The sequence below is a fragment of the Dermochelys coriacea genome, chromosome 5 (assembly GCF_009764565.3).
Source record: "Dermochelys coriacea isolate rDerCor1 chromosome 5, rDerCor1.pri.v4, whole genome shotgun sequence".
Lineage (NCBI taxonomy): Eukaryota > Metazoa > Chordata > Testudines > Dermochelyidae > Dermochelys > Dermochelys coriacea.
Genome location: NC_050072.1, coordinates 92,377,509 through 92,398,633, shown reverse-complemented (window position 1 = coordinate 92,398,633; position 21,125 = coordinate 92,377,509).

The following is a 21,125-nucleotide window of genomic DNA, read 5'->3' as shown; positions in this document are numbered from 1 at the left end:
GTACCATGTAGCAGCTGACCACCCAGCTTATGCAGTACCCCTCTCAAGGATGGTGGTGTCAGGCATGCAGCAGGAATTAATAAAGCATAAGAGCTGCACCCTTGCTTATTGCCAGTCAGGTGGAGGGGACCATGGGACCCTTAGAACCTGATCAGTGGGAGATTTGCCAGCAGTACTGGATGAGGTTCTTACTCAGGATCATGAAGGTTTGACCCAGGACCATCTACTAAAGCAAGAAATTGTCATAGCTGTTGTTCTGTAGCACCTACTTGGCTAAGAGCAGTGCTACTAAATGCACAGCACTTAGAGTATCGCTACAAATGAGGGGTTTAACTTAAGGTTTTAGTATTACTGGCATTGTTATTATCATCTTTGGTTCCTGGCAACCGTAATGATAAAATTTGGTTTTGACTGCACATAGATATGCCTTAGAGAGGCTGACAAGCTTGCAGATCATCTCAGTATTTTCAGTGAGTGATGGACAAACTGTAAAGGTTTGTTAAAGCCTTTTGTTATCTCCCCACCACAAACTGCTAGCCAAGAATACTCACCTATGTGTGACTCTATATAATAATGGTTTGCAAAAGATTGTCAGCTATGTCTTTGACGTATTACTAATGTATTCAGAAACCCCTTTACGCTTCCTGTTTCTTTCTTCTCCTTAGAGTGCATAAACTTATTTTAAAACTTGTAGGGGAAAAATTGAATGTTCAACCCAATTGCTGTGGCTGTTATGGTTTTAGAAACTTTCACAATTGATTTTGTGCTGAAAAAGACTGTCAATCCTGAGTATTAAATGCTTCAAATACCTGTAAGATCAATAATCTTGATAACTGTATTAAAAAAATCATTCACAGTTTCTTATTGATTACTCCTGTTAGTATGTTTAGTGGACATAATTTCTTTTGAGGTCAGTGGAAAAGTTCATGTTACAAAGAATAATAAAAGCCTGTGAAATAATAAAAATATATTTGAATAAGTAGAAGAGGACCAATCATACTCTGACAAACTAGATCCTCCAGGATCACATATAAAAATAAACTTATTATGCATTGGGTCCAAATATGTGCTAGGCAGTTATCATCCAAGCAACCTTCTCTGAGAGCTTTCCTGTCTCTCTAGCAAAGGAAGACAGAAGGCCGAAGATTCTGGCTAGGTAAATGGTGAAGGGTACGGGACTATGGTTTTGTGGAACGCTGGTCCATCTTCTTTGGGGAGAGAGGGCTGTATAGTTTGGATGGCTTCCACCTCAGTAGAAGGGGGACTAATTTCCTCAGGGACAGGCTGGCTAGAGCAGTCAGGTGGGGGTTAAATTAATAGCAAAAGGGAAGGGTAAAAAGAGGGATGATCTGAGAACTCAGTGAGCACAAAATTGAGATGTTGAGAACAAAATTAATCGAGGAACCAAACGACAAAAAGAGAAGAAATTCTTGAATTGACTATTCACAAATACTAGAAGCCTGGGTAACAAACAAGAGGAATTGGAATTGCTCATTTATGAGCATAAATTCAATCTACGTGATATTATGGAAATGGTGGGATGATTCGCACAATTGGAATGTTCAAATCAATGGTTATATGCTAGTTAGGAAGGATCGAGTGGGTAAAAGGGGAGGGGGAGTGGCACTGTAAGTCAAAATGGTATTACCTGTTTCCAAGTCACGGATAACTCAAAGGAAAATGATTTTGAATGCTTATGGGTTAATGTCCTAACAGATATAGCACAAGATGGGGTACTAGTTGATGTCTGCTATATATAGGGTGACCAGATCATAAGAGTAAAGTATCAGGACACAATGGGGGGTGGGGGTAGAGGCAGCTATAGATACACAGCCCCGACCAGAGCCATGGGGGAGGGGGACGCACAGCCCTAGGAAGCTGCAAGGGAAGAGAAGGGCATATGGCACCTGTTGCAGCCCTTGCATGGGGTTCATGGCCCCAGCTCCAGCCCCCGGCAGAAGCCACGGGGCCCTGGTCCAGCCCCCGGTTGAAGCCATGGGGCAGGGGCTCATGATCCCAGCTCCAGCCCTGGCTTCGCTGCTGGCTCAGCCCAGCTGACAGTCATCTGACCTCCCAGCAGGGCCAGTGAGTGTGACCAGGGGAGGGGGCAGGTCATGGGGGAGTGAGTGGCTAGGAGGTTGGCAGTAGGGCACTGGGCTGTGAGGTGGTGGAGGATGCTGGGCAGTGGGGCGATTTGTGTGTTTTGGGGGTGTGGATTTGTGTGGGGCACTATGTAGTTGTGACAGGTTTCAGAGTAGCAGCCATATTAGTCTGTATTCGCAAAAAGAAAAGGAGTACTTGTGGCACCTTAGAGACTAACAAATTTATTTGAGCATAAGCTTTCGTGAGCTACAGCTCACTTCATCCGATGAAGTGAGGGGGAGATCTGTGTGTGCTGGGGAACTAGGGAGTGAGTGGGTTTTGTGGAGTGCTGGGCAGTTGTGGTGGGGCTGTGGGGGCAGGGAGTGTACTGGGCAGCAGTGGTGATTTGCAGTGCACTGAACATTTGTGTTGTATTGAAAGGGCTATGGGAGGCATGCTGAGCATAGTGGGTCCAGGGGACATTGGGCATAGCAGATCCTGGAGGGTCGGGTGAAGGAGCTGTGTGGTGCAGCATAGGCCCGCCCCCATACAGGAAGGGGCACACTGGCTGCACAGGGCCAAGTGGCCCAGTATGCATCTGATCATGTCATGCATGCTCCATTGCCCCTGGCTGGCCCCCTGCCTGCTGCTTGCCTCCTCACTGGAGGGCTGGGGCAGGGGGAGGAACTGCAGGTGCATTGTCCCAGCTATGCTTACCTGGGGCGGCTTCCGGGAAGCTGCTGGCAGGTCCCTCTGAGTCCTAGGGTCAGGGGTGGCCATGGGGGGGTGTCTCCATGTGCTGCACCTGCCACAAGCGCCAGCTCTGCCGCTCCCATTGGCTGGAACTGTGCCAATGGGAGCTGTGGGGGCAGGGCTTGCATGGTGCAGGCAGCACACAGATCCCCCTCACTGCCCCTGACCCTAGGAGCCACCTGGGGTGGGGTTGGGGTCCCAGCAGCACTTACCTGGGGCAGCTCTGGAGAACTGGCCAGCAGGTCCCTCTGGCTTCTAGGGTAGGGGCAGCCAGGGGACTCTGCGTGCTGCCCACGCCTGCACCCCCGTGGGCCCTATAGCTGCAGTTCCCATTGGCCGCGACGGAGCTGGCGCTGGTGGTGGGCGCAGCATGCGGAGACCCCGCTGGATGCCCCAGTGCCTACAGGCTACAGGGTCCTGCTGGCCACTTCCCAGGAGCTGCATGGTGAGCCTGCCAGAGCCTGCTAGAGCCTGCTAGGGTGACCAATCCACTCCAGCCCCGCACCAAAATATTGGGACAAATGACATCATGACCATACATCGGTCAGGACATGGAACAAAAAACTAAATATCGGGACAATCCCGATTTTATCAGGATGTCTGGTCACAAAAATCACACTAGAGAACAGAATGACTATCTCCTTACGCACCTATCTACAAAGTTTAGGTGGGAGGGAAAATGTGATCATGGGGAACTTCAATTTGAGTGACATATGCCGGAGGTCTCATGCTGCCAATACTAAAACATCCTTGGAATTTTTAAATGTTATAGATGACAATTTCCTAACTCAAAAAATGTTGCAGCCAACACAGGAGAATTCTATGTTAGACTTGTCCTAACAAATAAAGAGGAACTGTTTTTCATAGAAATCAAAAGTTAATGGTAGCTTAGGAACAAGCGATCATGACCTGGTCATAATTATAATGTGCAAGCAAAATAAAGTCCAAATGAGTAATTATATATACACACATACACGATACTTAAATAAGGCCAGTTTTTTTTTTTGCTTTTTTTTTATGAGTTTACAAATTGGGTTGATGAAAGTAATTACGTTGACATAATACACTGACTTGGTAGCACACAACATTTTGATTAAAAAACTAGAACAATATAAAATTAACATGGCACGCATTAAATGGATTAAAAACTGACTAACTGATAGGTCTCAAAATTTCACTGTTAATGGGATTCACAAAGCAGAAAACAATTAACAGCCAAACCCACTGGGAGGATGATTTTAATCAGAAAAATGTCAATGATAATGGAGAATCATTGAAGAACATCTTACCAGATGGCCAAAAAGCCACAATCCCACCAATGAGAAAGTAGTGCTGGTTTAAAAGCAGGCCTGGTGTAGAGGGGACCTGAAGGCAGCTTTAAGATACAAGGAGAAATTATGACCAGCAGAGTTAAGGACAATAAAAAGGAATTTTTAAAATATATTAGGAACAAAAAGAATTCTGACAATGGTATTGGTTCATTGCTAGATGGAAATGGCAGAATTATCAATAATGCCGAAAAGGCAGAGGTGTTCAATAAATATTTCTGTTCTGTGTTTGGGGAAAAAACAGATTACATAATCTCATCATATGGTGATAATAATACCCTGTCCATTCCACCTGTGTGTCTGGAGGATGGTAAACAGGCACTACTAAAGCTAGACATTTTTAAATTAGCGGGTCCAGATAGCTTCCTCTGAGAGGTTTAAAAGAGTTGTCTGAGGAGCTCGCTGGACCAGAAATGTTGATTTTCAATAAGTCTTGGAACACTGGGGAAATTCCAGAAGACTGCAAGAAAGCAAATGTTGTGCTAATTTTAGAAATGGGTAAACAGGATGACCTTGGTAATTAAAGGCCTGTCAGCCTGACATTGATCCCAGGCAAGCTAATGAAAAGGCTGATACTGGGCTCGATTAATAATGAACTAAAGGAGGGTAATGTAATTAAGGTAAATTAGCATGGGTTTGATGAAACTAGATTCTGACACACTAACTTGTTTGCTTTTTTTGATGAGTTTACAAATTGGGTTGACGAAGGTAATTATGTTGACATAATACACTGACTTGGTAGCACACAACATTTTGATTAAAAAACTAGAACAATATAAAATTAACATGGCACACATTAAATGGATTAAAAACTGACTAACTGATAGGTCTCAAAATTTCACTGTTAACAGGATTCGTCACTGAGCTGGTCTGTTTCAAGTAGAGTACCTCTAGACGCAGTTCTTGGCCATTAGCTATTTAACATCTTTATGAATGACCTGGAAGAAAACATGAAATCATCACTGATAAAGTCTGCAGCTCACACAAAAATTGGGGGAGTGGTAAATAATGAAGAAGATAGGTCACTGATTCAGAGCAATCTAGATTGCTTGGTAAATTGGGTACTGACAACACTAACCTGGCTAAATATAAATGTATACATCTGGGAACAAAATAACACCATATTAACAGGATGGGGGACTTTATCCTTGGGAGCAGTGACTCCAAAAAAGATTTGGGGTGTGGGTGAATAATCATCTGAACATGAGCTCCCAGTGTGACACTGTGGCCAAAAGAGCTAATGCAAGCTAAACAGGAGTCTCAAGTAGGAGCAGAGAAATTATTTTACCTCTGTATTTGGTTACAAAGTGTGACCATTACTGAAATACTGCATCACAATTCAAGAAAGATGTTGATTGATTGGTGACCGTTCAGAGAAGAGGCATGAGAATGATTAAAGGATTAGAAACCATGCCTTGTAGTGATTGACTCAAGGAGCTCAATCTATTTATTTTAACAAAGAGAAGATTAATAGGTGATTTGCTTACAGTTTCTAAATTCCTACATGGAACTAATATTTAATAATGGGCTCTTCTATCTAGCCAAGAAAAATATAACATTGTCTGGGAGTTGAAGCTAAACAAATTCAGACAGGAAATAAGATGTGCATTTTTAATGGTGACAGTAATTAATCATTGGAACAATTTACCAAGGGTTGTAGGGGATTCTCTGTCACTGAAATTTTTTAAATCAAGATTGGATGTTTTTCTGAAAGCTCTGCTCCAGGAATTGTTTTGGAGAATTGCTAGGGCCTATGGTATACAGGCGATAAGACTAGAAGATCACAGTGGTCCTTTCTGGCCTTAGAATCTATGCAAACATAGCAAATAAAAAGACATGACACAATCACTGCTTCAAAGAGTTTGCTGTCTAAGGCTTTGACCCTCCAACTTGTTGAGTGTGGACTGATCCTCGTATCTGCATGGAGCCCCTTTGGCTACTGTAGGATAGTGTGTGATCTCAAGTATTGCAGTATTTTAGATGTGATGCAATGAATAAAAGAGGGAATTGCTAATGTTAGCTTCTTGGGCTGACCATGATATGCGTATAAAAATATACCATCAACAACAAATCAACAACAAAAAAAATAGAATTGAGCCAAGATAAGGAACCAATAAGGCTGCTGAAAGCAGAAGGAACTCATTGTGTCTTGAGCACATTCTGAATGAGCTCTTAACAAAGTGCATGATATGTGTACATAGGGGAGAGGAAGAGGTGGATGAGGAGATATTAGAGCTCAAACTCATGTTCCAATTGGAAAGCACCTTAATTAAAAATACAGTGTAAAATAACTGAATATATGTTAGCATCTTTTGGCAACTTCTTTATGTTTACTGCTCCAATTTGTGAGCTCAAAGCAATAATAAGAACATGCAAGTAAAGCAGAGATGGGCCAACCACTTCAATGTACTTTGTGTGCCTCTTATTCAAGACTACAATGTTATTAGGTCTATGGGGAGAAGCATTTTATGCTTGTGCAAGATGTTCTGTACCTATCCCTGACTGACGTCTACTAGTGCAAAGTGGTTCTGGAGGCAGGGCTTATATTGTTCTTAAAGATGAGCCAGCTTTTGCCATTACATGATGATGGAATTCTGTTGGTTTAAATACATGTAGAAAGTTACTGTTTCCTCTGATGAAAAGAGGGAAATATATTTTTGTATGAGATAGCATTTACAGAGTGAAAAGTGATCTGAATCTGCTACTCAGCCAGGGTAGAGACTGATTTGGAGGTTAGTGACACATCTAAGACTAACAGCAAATAGAGATATCAACAAACCCAAGAATTAAACAGATCAGAAGACAAGTTACCAACGTAAATCCATGGGTTCAGATTTTGTTTTCAGTTACATTGCTGGAAACACAGAATAACTTCATTGACTTCAAACAAGCAGTCCTGCAAAATCAGAATTGCTGAGGCTGGAATAATAAGGATGAACAATTTTGCACCTTTTAGTTCAGAACCTCAAACCAATTTACAAGCATCACTTGTGATGGTGTGGACCATAGAGATAGAGTCCTTTGGGTAGGAGTACTTTCTTTTATGACTATCTGGACCCTGCTAACTCCCCCAGTGCAGGGTTATCTTCCAATTGGAACATATTTCCCGGCATGCAGTTCTAGGGCTGGACCTTTAAATGTAGCAGAGCCAAACAGTTGTGGCCGTCAAATGGCCACTTTGTTGCTTTCTACTTGCTCCTTCTTTCAGCTGGTAAGTGTTCTTAATTCTTGGTATGTTTCTCCATTCTTATTACTGAGCAGATGCATATTCTCACAGCACCTCTATAAGTAGATAATTAGTATTACACTCATATTAATGATCAGAAAAGTATATTACAGTGGCTAAGCTTAAGGTATGCAATAATGGAACCAGAAATTGAGCCCAGAATGCTTGACACCAAATCCTGCACCCTACTTGCTAAATAACACTCCCTCTCCTTGAGAGGAAACAGTATGCAATATAGTCCACCCACCTGCTTTTTCTTCAGAATTCTATTTTTTTCATCACTGGGAGTCAAACTAGTCAAATCCTATAGCTTCCTCATGCCCCTTTACTCCTGCATAGCAAAGCTCCATCCCAGCATGACCAGTCCTCAGTACACATAGGCCTGTGTCTTGCAGTGATATTCCTGCTTCCATGGATCCTGACCTCTGTCTTCCCCACACACAGACCCTTGAGACACATTTAGCCCTGGAGTTAACAGTGGGGTAACAGTCTGGCCTCAGTCATAGCCCCTCAAAGAAGGTTCTTGGTTGGGGGGAAGGACCAGGGATGTTATGCAGTATCCACCTGCTATTTGCTTTCTCTGGGCATGGGGATTCCTTCAATGCTAACAGGGTCCTTAACAGGTAGCAGGGGCTTAACAACTCTGGTTCCGGTCAGTCAGTTCCAGAGCCTCCAGGTGGATGCTTGCTGTCTCCCTGTCTGAGATCCCAGGATTTTGGTCTTTCAGGTTAGACCTCACCCCTCAAGTTGGAAAAGTACCACCTCCTCCCCTATGTCCTACCCCAGCGTCCTCCATGCCATCCTATGGCAATGTGGGAGTGGATACACTGTTTGTCTCCTTGGGAGCGGCAAAGCTGGACAGCTGCAGAGCAGCAACATAGCCACTGCTGCTAGAAGGGAACTTCCTCTTCAGCAGTCCACTGGATCTCCATGGAAAGGAGCCTGGACACAAGACAGAGGTCTTGCTGTGATCCAAACTATGTATTGCATTAATTTGGATTTGATCTATAGTTATTAAAGCATCATTCATAAAACCAATGTCATGTGTGGTAATTGAAAAGGCCTGCCCCGCTTGTTATCAGTGCAGATTCCTCTGTGTGTGTGTGTGTGTCTGTCAGTTGTTATGTTATAAATTGCCATGTTTCACCAGAGTAACTATCACACTGCGACATCATGTGATGCTTTTCTTTTACTCAAACCACAGAATATGAAAGGAATGAAGAGCTCCTGAGGGTTATCAGCTACAGGATCACCAGACATTAGACAAGCTCTGCTAGGTTTGGATTGAGCCATGACTTGATGTCACCCTCAGAGAGGCTGTGGCTTTTTGGTGAATTGTGTTATAAAAAGCTCTGACATTCTTTTATGTGGTCTCCTGAGAGAATCAAGATTTGGCATTTGAAACTGGGAGAAAAGAGTTAAGTTTTCACTGAGCCAGATGAAAGCACTCAACCTGGCACATGAAGCCACTTTATCTCAGGTGAGTGAGAACAAGCTCTCTACCTAACACCTGTGGTTCTGACCATCTTAAACCTGCATGCTCTCAGATGAGTAGGGCATGGGGATTCCTCAGCACTGTGCACTGCCAACACTACTGTAGTAGTAGAGGTCACATGAATGTAAGGAGTGCTCTTTGTTAGCACCCCCTCCCTGCACTGATCTTGGAGTGCATGTTAATAAACCCTGCAAATTCCCGTGAGTGCCTGGGAGCACCAGATACCTCCCTGACTTACAGAGGGGAAGGGCAGTCCTGATGAGCGACTGATAACACTGTATTGTCTTCTCGTTGCATGTTATGACATTTTCAGCTGGCCTTTCATATAATAGCTTTGTTTCTGCAGGCACTGATTTCCCACTGATGATAAAGTAGCTCAGTAGCTACACCTTCTGTATCTAATGAGCTGCTTTATGCTATTGCCCTGGGTGGGGGTGCTGGAGAGGGTCTGCACACCTGTAGCTGCTCTCAGAGACCTTGTGCCTGCAGCAGGCACAATACCTCCAGCAGTGCTGGGGAAGGGTACCCATACAAGCAACATCTGTTTCCTTCTCTAACACGGTGCAGCAGTATTCAGCCATCTTGTAGCAGTCCAGCTACATCAGCTGGTGCAGAGAGGGGTGGCTTCATATTCTTGTCTTAGCCTCACTCCTCCACGCCCTTGTTAGGGTTCCTAGCATGGCTGCTAGCACTCCATCCAGGCCTGGTTGCTGGGAATACCAGAACCAAGATTATGACTGGCCCTCTACAGAATGGGGGGAGGGAAAGGCTCCCTGTATCTCCACCCCCTCTGCTAGGCACAGCATTCCTGCAAGTCAGTTAATAAAGCATATCATGGCATGGTTTTTGTTACTTTAATGATTGCGAGATTAAAACACAGATCTATCTGTCCTGATTTTATTGTACTGACTGGCTCTTGTGTTGTGAACAGATTTAATCTACATTGTTCCATGGTATTTAAACACTACTCAGAGGCACAAACAGCCACCTCGCCTTTCACTCATTTATCCCAGTCTAAGGTTAGCTTATCGTAACCAAACAAGTTGACAGTGCGAGAATTCAGAAAGATGCAAATTCAGCCCTGCTGCCCCAGATGCCTACTCTCTCGACCTCCAATTATGTTGCTGACCGAGGCTTAATCATCTCAATTTGCAGGTTCCTCTAGCATCCTACTCAACTCACTACACTGCCATCAGTCACTTTTTTGAGATATTTTGGGAATCGGCACACACGCACATACACAAACCAATTACTAGATCCGCCAGCAATTACAGAGATGTTAAAAGTATAGTCCTTCTGTCTCCTAGCAACAGAGTGGGTAACAATGAAACTCAGAGACCTGGTTGCCCAGCAGTATTCCTGCATGTAAAACATTTGCGCATTTTGCTTTTGTTGCATTTGATTGCTATTTCTAAAACTGGTTTTTAATTCAAGTGATTTTTTCTGCACTCAGTTATTCATGTAAGAGCTCTGCTGACATCCTGAATCCTATAATTACCATTTCAAACAATCACAACCTGGAAGTGGGAGCTTTTAAAAGGCAAAAGAGGATGAGCAAATGAAGGTCATATTCCACCTCCATCCACACGGGTTTCAATGGACTAGGTGACTGTTTTTCTAATTCCTTCCAAACTGTTACTTATGAACATAACTCTGCAAACAAAAACGTCATAGGTTCAGGTCATCTCTCTCTCCATTTATGTCTTTGTGTTGGTTACTGTGTTTGGGAACAATGTCAACAAATGTTGTTAGCACAAGTAATTTAACAAACTAGACTAAAAATTACTTAAATGAGAGAAAGCAGATGGAAGGCAAACATAGTGCCTATGGTCCCTTGGCGGTTGTTAAGTAAACATTGCATTCTTTCCCTTAAAACAACACAAGGGTGGTAAATGTTGTCCTTGTTTTTACAAGTGAAGGACTGAGCTCCCTACCTGAAGCTAGGTATTGTGCAAGCTGCTTTGGTGCACTTCCGTTTTGGCTTATGCGGCACAGCTTTCTTGCTAGGAGACAAGGAGGCTATCTGTATCTGGTGAGCTAGCAGTGGGAATCTTGTCCACGAGTTATAATATATCTGCTTTTTTGCAACCAAGCAAAGATGTGCAGAATTCTGTGGCAATTTTGTAGCAGGAACAAGTCTGATGCCATTAAACTTTCTTTCACTTGTGAACTATAGACATTCAAAAATGTTTGCCCTCTTACAGTTAAATACTCATGAAGGAGTCTTCCCCTTTGAGGGCCAGGGTGGGCTTGGAGCAGCCTTCTCTGGTCTAGAGAGAAGCCCAGAAGGTGTTGACCCAGCTGGATATCATCTAGTGTTTGAGTTTGGTTCCCAGCTGAGGGATGTAAATGAGGGCCCCAGTGCCCCGAGGAAGCCTATGACCAGGAGACAGATGAGAGTACACCCTCCTGAAGTTTCAGCAGAAAGCTGTGATAGGGCAAGCAGGCCCTGGAGACCCTCTCAGCTGGAAAATCTAGACCTGTTCACTACCAGAGGCCAAAAGGACCCCACAATCAATTAAGAATAGGATTGTTGCTTTTTTGTATTATTTCATATTGCCTTTTGATTGTGTGTTGGGGAGGTTAAAACGATGCCCTGAGGAAAGGGCTACAAACTGAACTAGATGTGGCTGATTGTCCCATCTAAAGCACATTTGAAAGGGAGGTTTAATTGTAGTCACAGAACTTAGAATTTGGTTGAGAAGCAGGAGGTACATGTAAAAAATGTATATAAATATTATTCATTATTTGTATGACAGTAACACCCAGCAGCCCAAACTGAGATCAGTCTCATTGTGCTAACTGCTGTACAAATATACAGTTCCCTGCTCGGTAGAGTTAACAGTTTACGTATACAAGAAGACACAAGGTGGGGGAAGGGCAGTATTACTATCCCCATTTTACAGATGGGGAACTCAGGCACAGAGAAATTTAAATGACTCTGCTAAAATCACACAAACAGTCCATGAGCCAACTCTCCTGAGCCCTAGTCCAGTGTGTAAACCATGAACAGTCAACCTGTGGAACTTGTTGCCCTGGGAATGTTCTGAAGGCAAAAGGTATAACTGGGTTCAAAAAAATAATTAGATAGGTTCATGGAGCAAGGGTCCATCAATAGCTATTAGCCAAGATTTCAGGGATGAAACCCCATGCCTTGTTCTGTTCATTCTCTCTGAAGCATCTGGCATTGGCTACTGTCAGAAGAGAGGATACTGGGCTAAATGGACCATTGGTCTGACCCATTATGGCCATTCTTATGTAAATATTCACTTGTAGTGTTGTGAAACCCAAATTGTGCTAGTGAACAACAACCAGAAACGAAAGTCGGTAGAAAATATTTTAAACAATAATGAAACTGACTGATGTCCAAACTGAGTGCTGTAACCACACAAAGGTGGGAAAGTATATTTAATTTTACACATCTCTCATTATTAATTACCTCAGATGTTATTGACAATGTTGGTTAAGGATATTAATTTTTAAAATAAGTTATTTGGATATTGTCCCTTTAAAACCTTATTAATAACTAATCTATGTCAACAATCCCTCTTCTTGACTCATAATTTGTTAAATTATGCACACTTATCTTGCAAACAAATGCAGCAAAGATTTGATCAGTTCTGCCTTAGAATGAGAAAATGTTATTCCCCCTTTGCCTTTGTTCTCATTCAACTAATCCATGAGTCTCCAGTGAGCAATACATTCAAAAGGACACAACACACCACCAGCTTGTTTTTTCTGGTGATTCTGGGGTGAGCCTCGTGCTAGCAGCCTTGATTTCACTGGCTACCTGAAATTCAGTTTCTGCGTACTCCTGTTCTGCTCTGACATAAGGCCTTTGTCAAGAGAGATGAGTTACCATGGCACTGTCTCTAAAATAGAACAAATCCAATACACATCAATGCCTGTACAATAAATAGAATAAAGTAGTACTACTTATAATACATTATTCTGCATTCAGTGGGTAGTAATTTGTGCAGAGGGCTGCAACTAACTGTTTTTCATTTAATTATGGGAAAGCAATTCTTCAAATCGGAAATGCTCTGTGCTTGAGTTGGAACAGAGCAGGGGAAGTTGTGTGAATAACACGACAGAGCACTTGTTGCTAAATTAAAACTACTAATAAATTGTTCTTCTTATAAGGGCTAATCCAGCTCCATTTGTCTTCACAAATGGAAAGCTGGATTAGGCCCATCATCACAGAGATGCATGAACCATATGAGGCTAATTTGAATCTGAAAAACAAAATGCAGGGTCAAAGTACCAAGTCTTTGTCTCACCAACCATCCCAGAGCACATGCAGCGTCTTACATCAAGTCCATCGGAGCACTCCAGGTGGAGTTAGCTCAGCAAGGAGATCCTCGCAGAAGTAGGAAAGGCTCAAAGATCATTAAACAAAAGAAGTGACAAACATGTCCAGTATGTGACAGAGGATATGTGAAGTGTCCTATCTCTGCAACCATTGGAAGGGTTTCAGAACAAAACATGATGTGAAACACACTCACCACAGTCCCAATATAGTACTTTTTCAGGCACCTGTATGTCTTTCATCTTAGAAATGTTCTCTCACTAACATCAAACCAGAATTAGTTTGTTGGAATAGTCCTGCCTGGTTTGGAGTGAAAAAGAGAAAATATGCTCTGGCACTTATAGCAATAATGGTTACTACTGCTCAGTACTTTACTGTTTCTGGTTGATTGTGATCAGTGTAACACTTACCATAAATTTCTAGGCTGAAATCCTGGCATCAGTGAAGTCAATGGCAAAAATTTTATTGGTTCAGTAGGGTCAGGATTTCAACCCTAGTTCCAGGATGGGTGAAATTAATATGTGGGCATTCTCATGTCCATCTAAATAATTTGCTTTACTTCAGATGAGTGAAAATTGCAGATATTTGTGATGAGCAACAAATTAAGTAGTCAGTTGGCTGATGCCTGGTTAGGTATTATTGTGTTGATTCTACTACACCTAAATTAGATAGGTAGAATTATTTATACTATAGTACTTTTTTAATCCAATTTTTCAGCTCTTAATCACATTTAATAGCATTCATGCATGTAAGCCCCTTGAGTAAGGGTCCAAGAGTCAGGACCTTAGTGATCACATCTTCTGTACATTCACTGACACAATGGCAAGTCATAATGTTCTCCTTTTCCAGTTACCACAGGGAAGAATGGAAAGACTTCCTGCTCACGTTTCTACTCCTGCTACCTTACAAAGTTATAGCTTAGTTGTTCAGTAGTTGCAGTGCTATCAAAAAGCTATTGAAAACAACTCCCGAGTAACCACTGTGGTGTGAATAAAGACAGAACAATGATAAAGCACGGTTATTCTTGGATAATTATGATAAGGGGCACTCTTTCAGTGAACTATGTATGTGGGAGATGAAAGTATGGTGTCAGTTCAAACTTTCTTATATGAAACCCCTGGTTCTGGATAGCTAGGAGAATGGATTTTTTACCGGTGTGATTCTACCAGTGTCTCCTTCTGTTTCAAATTCACTTCAAATTCTTTTTTTCTCTAGACATTGGAGTAGAAACTGAATAAATAGCAACACAAGTCTGACTAAGCCAAGCTACTGGTTCAATTGGGTGGAAAGTGTTAATAGACTAGCAGTAGACTTTGAGTGGAAGTCTGGAGTCCCAAATAAGAGTCCATATAGTGTCCTGAGAGAGAAGACAGTGGAATGAATCAGAAGTAGTGTTTGAACCTGTGAATGCCCTCTTCATGATAGTCCTCAGCGTAGTTACTTATTTCAAATACTCTCTGGTCCTGACCTGCAGCACCGAGCTACTGTGATAGAATTGTGTCTAGTCGTAACCTCTTCCATAGTAAACCAGGGGGCTGTAATTGAGATTTGAAAGGAGCTAGGACATGAGAAGAACACTGTTCTCTATATTAAAATATATAATACAATCTTTATGTAGGGTGAGGCTCAAGTTACCTATTGTCAGCTAGTGTATAATGAAGCCTTATTTTCATGATAGGAATGCTAGCAGTCTCAGTCACACCAAAAAAAGGACGCAAACTCAAATAAGCAAACAATACAAACAGAGAAATACAACAAATAAATAGCTAGAATACTAGCTGATTACATATTCAGGAGTGAGAAGACAGACAGAAAGTGCATTACTCCTTGATTAAAAGTATTAGCATGGCTTTGTCATTATGCTTGATTACATATGGTGTTAAATTATTTTCTTGCTACTCTTATTTATGGATATGTCAGCCTTTGACAGATTTTTTGTACATTTCAAACATATTTCCAATAACAGTTATCATGCAAGAAATCAATCCTCATTCACCATTAGATTTGGCCAAAAATTTTCAGCTGAACATTTTTCCTGCTAAAATACAGATTTTCATCAAAAACAATAGGTTTGTTTTGATTGTGGAAAAATGTCATTTTCTTCTAAATGTTTCTATTGAAAACTTCGAAGCAAAATTAAACTGAAATTTTATTTTCAGTTTTTGAAAGCCAAATGATTTTTGAAATTTGGGATTTTTGTTTTCCCTTTCCTCCTTGAACCCTTTTTACTTTTGGCCAGTGAGGCTGATAGAATGAATGGCTTTTCCCTTTTTTTAATTACATTTTTCTAGATGGTAAAGGAGAAAAACAAAAAGATTGAGGTGATCATGGTTTGTTTTTTTTAATTACATTGGGGCAACTAAAATTATATCTATATATCTGTGAAAAGAGGTGCTGACATTTTTGGTCTCTTCCATCCTCCTCTGCAACTTTGTCACACATTGGGTGAGTTGGATGATGTACTACATTGAGAAATGGTTTGGTGTTCAAGCTGCATGAGTCGCTGCAATACCTACATAGTTGTATGATGTGAGTTTTCTTCATACAGAACAGGTTTTTCATGAGTGCTGAATATTGAAGATACATAAAGAACCCACTGATGTTTTCTCAAAGACAGAATATGACCTGAAAAATTACTTAGGGCCTTGTCCAGAACTCACTGATGTCAATAGGAAGACTCCTATTGGCTTCAGTGGGCTCTGAATTGCAGTCCATGTAAAGACAGTACTTACTATGGCTCTGATTCTACAACAAGCTCTAGGTGAGTATAGAATTCATCCTACCAGGAGTTTGTTGCAAGATCCAGCACCTACTTAACAGAACAGCTCTCTAAGAAAATAAGACTTGGAAGTAAATACAGAACTAAGATTTTACTATTCTTTATATCTGTTAGCTATTGTAGAGCCAATACAGCTAGGAGTGAAAAAAAGTGAGTTGGATTCCACTGTGGCTCAAATCAACAATAAGAGTTTTAATGACATTCTAAGGTGTTGTTAGTAATATAGTAAAGGATGTCCACCTTTAAAAAAAATCTTTATGTTGACACTCTCCCTTTAACAGAATTAAGTCAATTATAGAATACATGTTTTTGCAATTATATGTGATCCAGAAATAATCCAGCTCGACTTTTAGATCCCAGGTTGAGTTTACAGGGCTGGCAGTGAGTAAAAATGTTGCTTGTACACTGAGTAAATTTGATCTGGATTGGAATCATTAAGACACATAAACATGCAACCCCCTAAAAATTGACTTAGAGGCATTTTCAGGCACTACAACTGCTACTGAGTTTTTTTTTAAACCAATCTTTGTGATTTTTAATATACATGTTTTCCTGTTCTAAATGTCTTTCTCAGCTCTCAGAGTAGCAGCCGTGTTAGTCTGTATTTGCAAAAAGAAAAGGAGTACTTGTGGCACCTTAGAGACTAACAAATTTATTAGAGCATAAGCTTTCATGAGCTACAGCTCTGCTCTAATAAATTTGTTAGTCTCTAAGGTGCCACAAGTACTCCTTTTCTTTTTTCTCAGCTCTGTTTCTGTATGAAAGACCCACACAAACAACTTGGGAAACTGACTATAGTAAGAGAGTGATTTTGGCTATACATAGGGTACTGACAAGTGCATGCAAAGGAAACAAACAAAGAAGAGAGAAAACACTTTAATCTTTCAGTTACCATGTAGTAATTTCAGCTGAGATTTTCAAAGCCACCCAGGACATTTGGACTTCAAATTCCCATTCCCTAGGTGACTTACAATCTCAGCCTTTAGGTGTTCATTGTAACAATGGCAAGTAAAAGTTATCAGACAGGTGTGTCTTTAAGCGTATGATCCGTTTTTAACCAAGTCAGATATTTTGAAAAAACAATATATATTGACTGATATTTGTAGTATGAGTTCCCCAGATGACACAGAAAGAAAGAAGACTATTTCAAAGGATTTTTCCCGGGTCATGCCACAGACTCCACTTAAAAGGAGCATGCTGAATGCAACCCTTGCAATGCTACATTGAAATAAACAACATGGAGCCCTGCTCATGTGTGGGGCTGACAGTGGGAGTCTCCGTTGTCAGCCCTGGGCAGCCAACAACGGGAGCTCCCGCTCTCATCCCTGGCCAGCCAACAGCAGAAAATCACAGAAAAGTAATAATGGACTTTCTATTACCATAAATAATAAGGTTCATTATTACCTTTCTGTAATTTTCCATGGCTTGTCCACAACTCAGCCATAATTTTTTGACAATCATCCTGCAATTCAAATAGATTCTTAGTTGTTATGAAATTGTTGTATCATGGAATGCCTCCATGTGGATGTGGATGTCACTTGGGGTGACCAGATAGCAAATGTGAAAAATCAGGACGGGGGGGGAGGGTAATAGGAGCCTATGTAAGAAAAAGCCCCAAATATCAGGCCTGTCCCTATAAAAGCAGGACATCTGGTCACCCTAAATCCACTATATGCTGACAGGTTTCAGAGTAGCAGCCGTGTTAGTCTGTATTCGCAAAAAGAAAAGGAGTACTTGTGGCACCTTAGAGACTAACAAATTTATTTGAGCATAAGCTTTCGTGAGCTACAGCTCACTTCATCGGATGCATTTGGTGGAAAAAACAGAGGGGAGATATGTCTCTGTGAAAAGCTTTCAATGCAAATTATACCTTAAGAGTTGCTCCTTCACTCATGGAGATACTTCTTTAGGTAAATTAAGAGCAAAGTATATTGTTCTCAAAATCAGTAGTGAGTCCTGTCTCACTGAATCACAGATAATTAAAACAGTTTATAGATGGGCAAAAGAATTTGTTAAAGGATTTGTGAACCCTGTTTGGTTTACCATGGATAACACAAACAGTTTATAAATTGACAGAGGTAAATAATCTTACTCAAAGAGGAAAAAAATTTTTTAACTAACTTAAAAGAAACGATTCAATGAGCAATCTTTAGACAGGCAAATTAATGAATATCAAATCCCACAATTTTCTCTCTGTATATCAAGGTTATTTTATGTCTCCTTTCCAGAACTACACAATCTAAACAATCTGGTGTTTAACAGGAGAAGCTGTTAATCTCCTAGATTGCAAAAACATTTTAATATCCCATTAACATTGTTATAAGAACAATTTAAATCTAGTCCTTTGGCAGTGCTTTTACAAACTCCATCTCCCCACTGCTTCTGAGGTTTCAGCAATGTTGCCATGTAACAGAGGCAGTGCTAGGATTGAAGGTTGAATCTTCCTGATGCTGTGTTGTGGCTTCTTGGTTCTTCTTAGCTGTCTTGTTGCTTGCTTGGTGAGATGAACATGCTAAGCAGAGTTCTGAGATCATAAGAAAGCAAGCGTGTGTAAGAGTGCTTAAAGGTTTCAGAGGAATTTATACTCTTCCTTTTCCAAAGTCTTACTGAAGGTGGAAGGCTTACCTCTTTCAGGGGCTTGGCTGGATTAAACTATCAGCTGCTGTCACCTTTCATTGGCTCTACAACCTCATAGGATGTTCTTGGCAGCATCTGCAGCTTATGAATATGGAGTTTGCTACTGCATATTGTAACATTTATTTTGAATATTAGCTAATATCAAGTTGTTAAAGAAAAGGGTGAAATAAAACCCAATTTAGTTTTCAGATTCAAGCATCTAGGTCAGTTTCAGAAAATATATTTAGTAGAGGACCATAAGGTGACATTTTCAATGATAAAACCAAACTTTATTTAAAAGGAAAATGATTAGTTAAGCAAATAGACATACCATTACCATTTGTACAATACCACAATTATACTTACACTATTTCATCTTTGAGTATATCAATGGGTAGGAGATCAGTCCACTGATAACAGACTGAAGTACAGCCTTATAATCCTGGAACCTAATGGCACCCTTTAGATGTTAATTGGAGCTTCCCCTGCAGTTTAGCTAGGCTACTCCTTTTATAATACTACTTAACATTAACTATATATTACCATATAATCATAATTACATTTCCACCATCTCTTTATTGACTCTTTACATTACACGTTATTTAAATTAACAGCACAATTATCCTTCCCATACTGTCTATGGATAACATTTTAATAAAACATTCCAAAATTCTTAAGACAATTATTAAAAACCTTACTCAAACCAGTTTTAACTAATACATAGCAGCAACATAATCCTGGCTCATGTTCTTGCTAATTTCCTCATTTTACTGTCCCCAACTGTCTCACATTGGCAGCTTTAATTTCTCATACTCCTCTACACTTAGGCTAATTTAGGCCTAAGGCTAATTTAGGCCAAATCCTAATTTTTATTTATTTCTTAACAGAAACTATCCTACAGCCTACAATATGCAGCAGGATTGTACCTTTAACTTTATAGTTATATTCCTTTTGTCTTTTTTTGGTGGAAATTCTCAAAGCATCTTTAAAGATAGAGTTAAAACTCTTTTCTTGTATTAACTTAATTTTCTGCAATAATCCTTTAATTTTATCAGGGTAGAATAGGAGTTGAAATTTTGTTTAAAATTAGTCTAGATACTTCTATTCCTATCTGTCTTTCAACTCTCTCAAACAGCCGTATCTTAAGAGATTCTTAAAGAGAGAAACTTTAAACTGAAATGGTCATCAATTTATTGTCTTTTTCTTTTTAGCAATCAATGGAGAGGTTTTTCTTGCCTTCCTGAATTTGATAAGAAGTTGCTTAAACATTACCAGATAATTAATTCTCAGATAAATAATTAATTAATTCTCAATTAGTATAAACATTTTTATACTCAGAGCTCCTTACATTAGTAATCAGCTATATGTGTACATAAAATCTTACTATTCACAGAAAAATGGCATCAGGAAATTTATTATATGAAGGGCTTGTATTTAGATACCAAATATTTGCAAATATACATCCAAAAAACCCACAAACAGAAATATGCTATTTTAAGCATTTGAGGGACAATGAAGGAATTGTTATGAGGAAACATAAGTTAGAAGTATCTAATATAGTCTGTAAAATATTTTCTGACCACAATTATTATCCTTAACATTTGAAGACTCGAAATCAGTTTCAATAAGGATATTTCTAGGATTCTTTTTGTAAGTTTAAAACTAAAGGTGTTTCTCTTTGCAAGAAGAGGTAAAGAGACATACTTTTATGACTTAGTTTACAGCTTTGACAACATCACTCTTCTCTGAAGAATATCCTCACATTCTTTTCCACAACCTGGCTTTTTCTAAAACATAAATAGCTTGCAGCTTGTGTGGGGGGGGGTTGTTTTGTTTTTTTAGTTGTGTGTGTACCAAGCTGGTGTCTTGTGCAAAGGGGATAAGCCCTGTTCTTTGAGAAGTCACTCTTGCTTAGGGTGACCAGATGTCCCGATTTTATAGGCACAGTCCCGGTATGCGGGACTTTATCTTATATAAACGCCTATTACCCCGCACCCCCTTTCCTGATTTTTCACTCTTGATGTCTGGTCACTCTACTCTTGCTGGTTGTTTGTCTTTTGATAAAATGGTTCCTAAAGTTATAGCTTATCATTTGTAGCACATTTTCAACCTGCAATTGAAGACTCCCATCAAATATTCTATACAAGGCATGAATAATTATCACTCATAAACATCTTTCAAAACATACTATACAAGAAAATAGTTAGAGCAAAATAGAAGTTATTCTTGCCTTTGGCCCAAATGGTTAGCCAATATTCAGTGTCTTGCCAGATTGTCTCTGTTACAAGAAGAAATGGATGACATGAGTCAGTTATTTCTTTGAGGCAATCCTTAATTTCTGTCCTTGTTTACTTCCTTGTTTATTTACAAAAATTTTACACAAAGTTCCATTTCCCTGAACACAGTAAGAAGAAACAACAAGCAGTTTCCTTGCTCACAATTTCCAAGTCCTCCTTTGCAGCCAGTTCTGTTTCTGTTCCCCCTCAGGGCCACACTCAAAATGACTTCTCTCCCTGTCTGCTGGCTTTCTGCTCCTG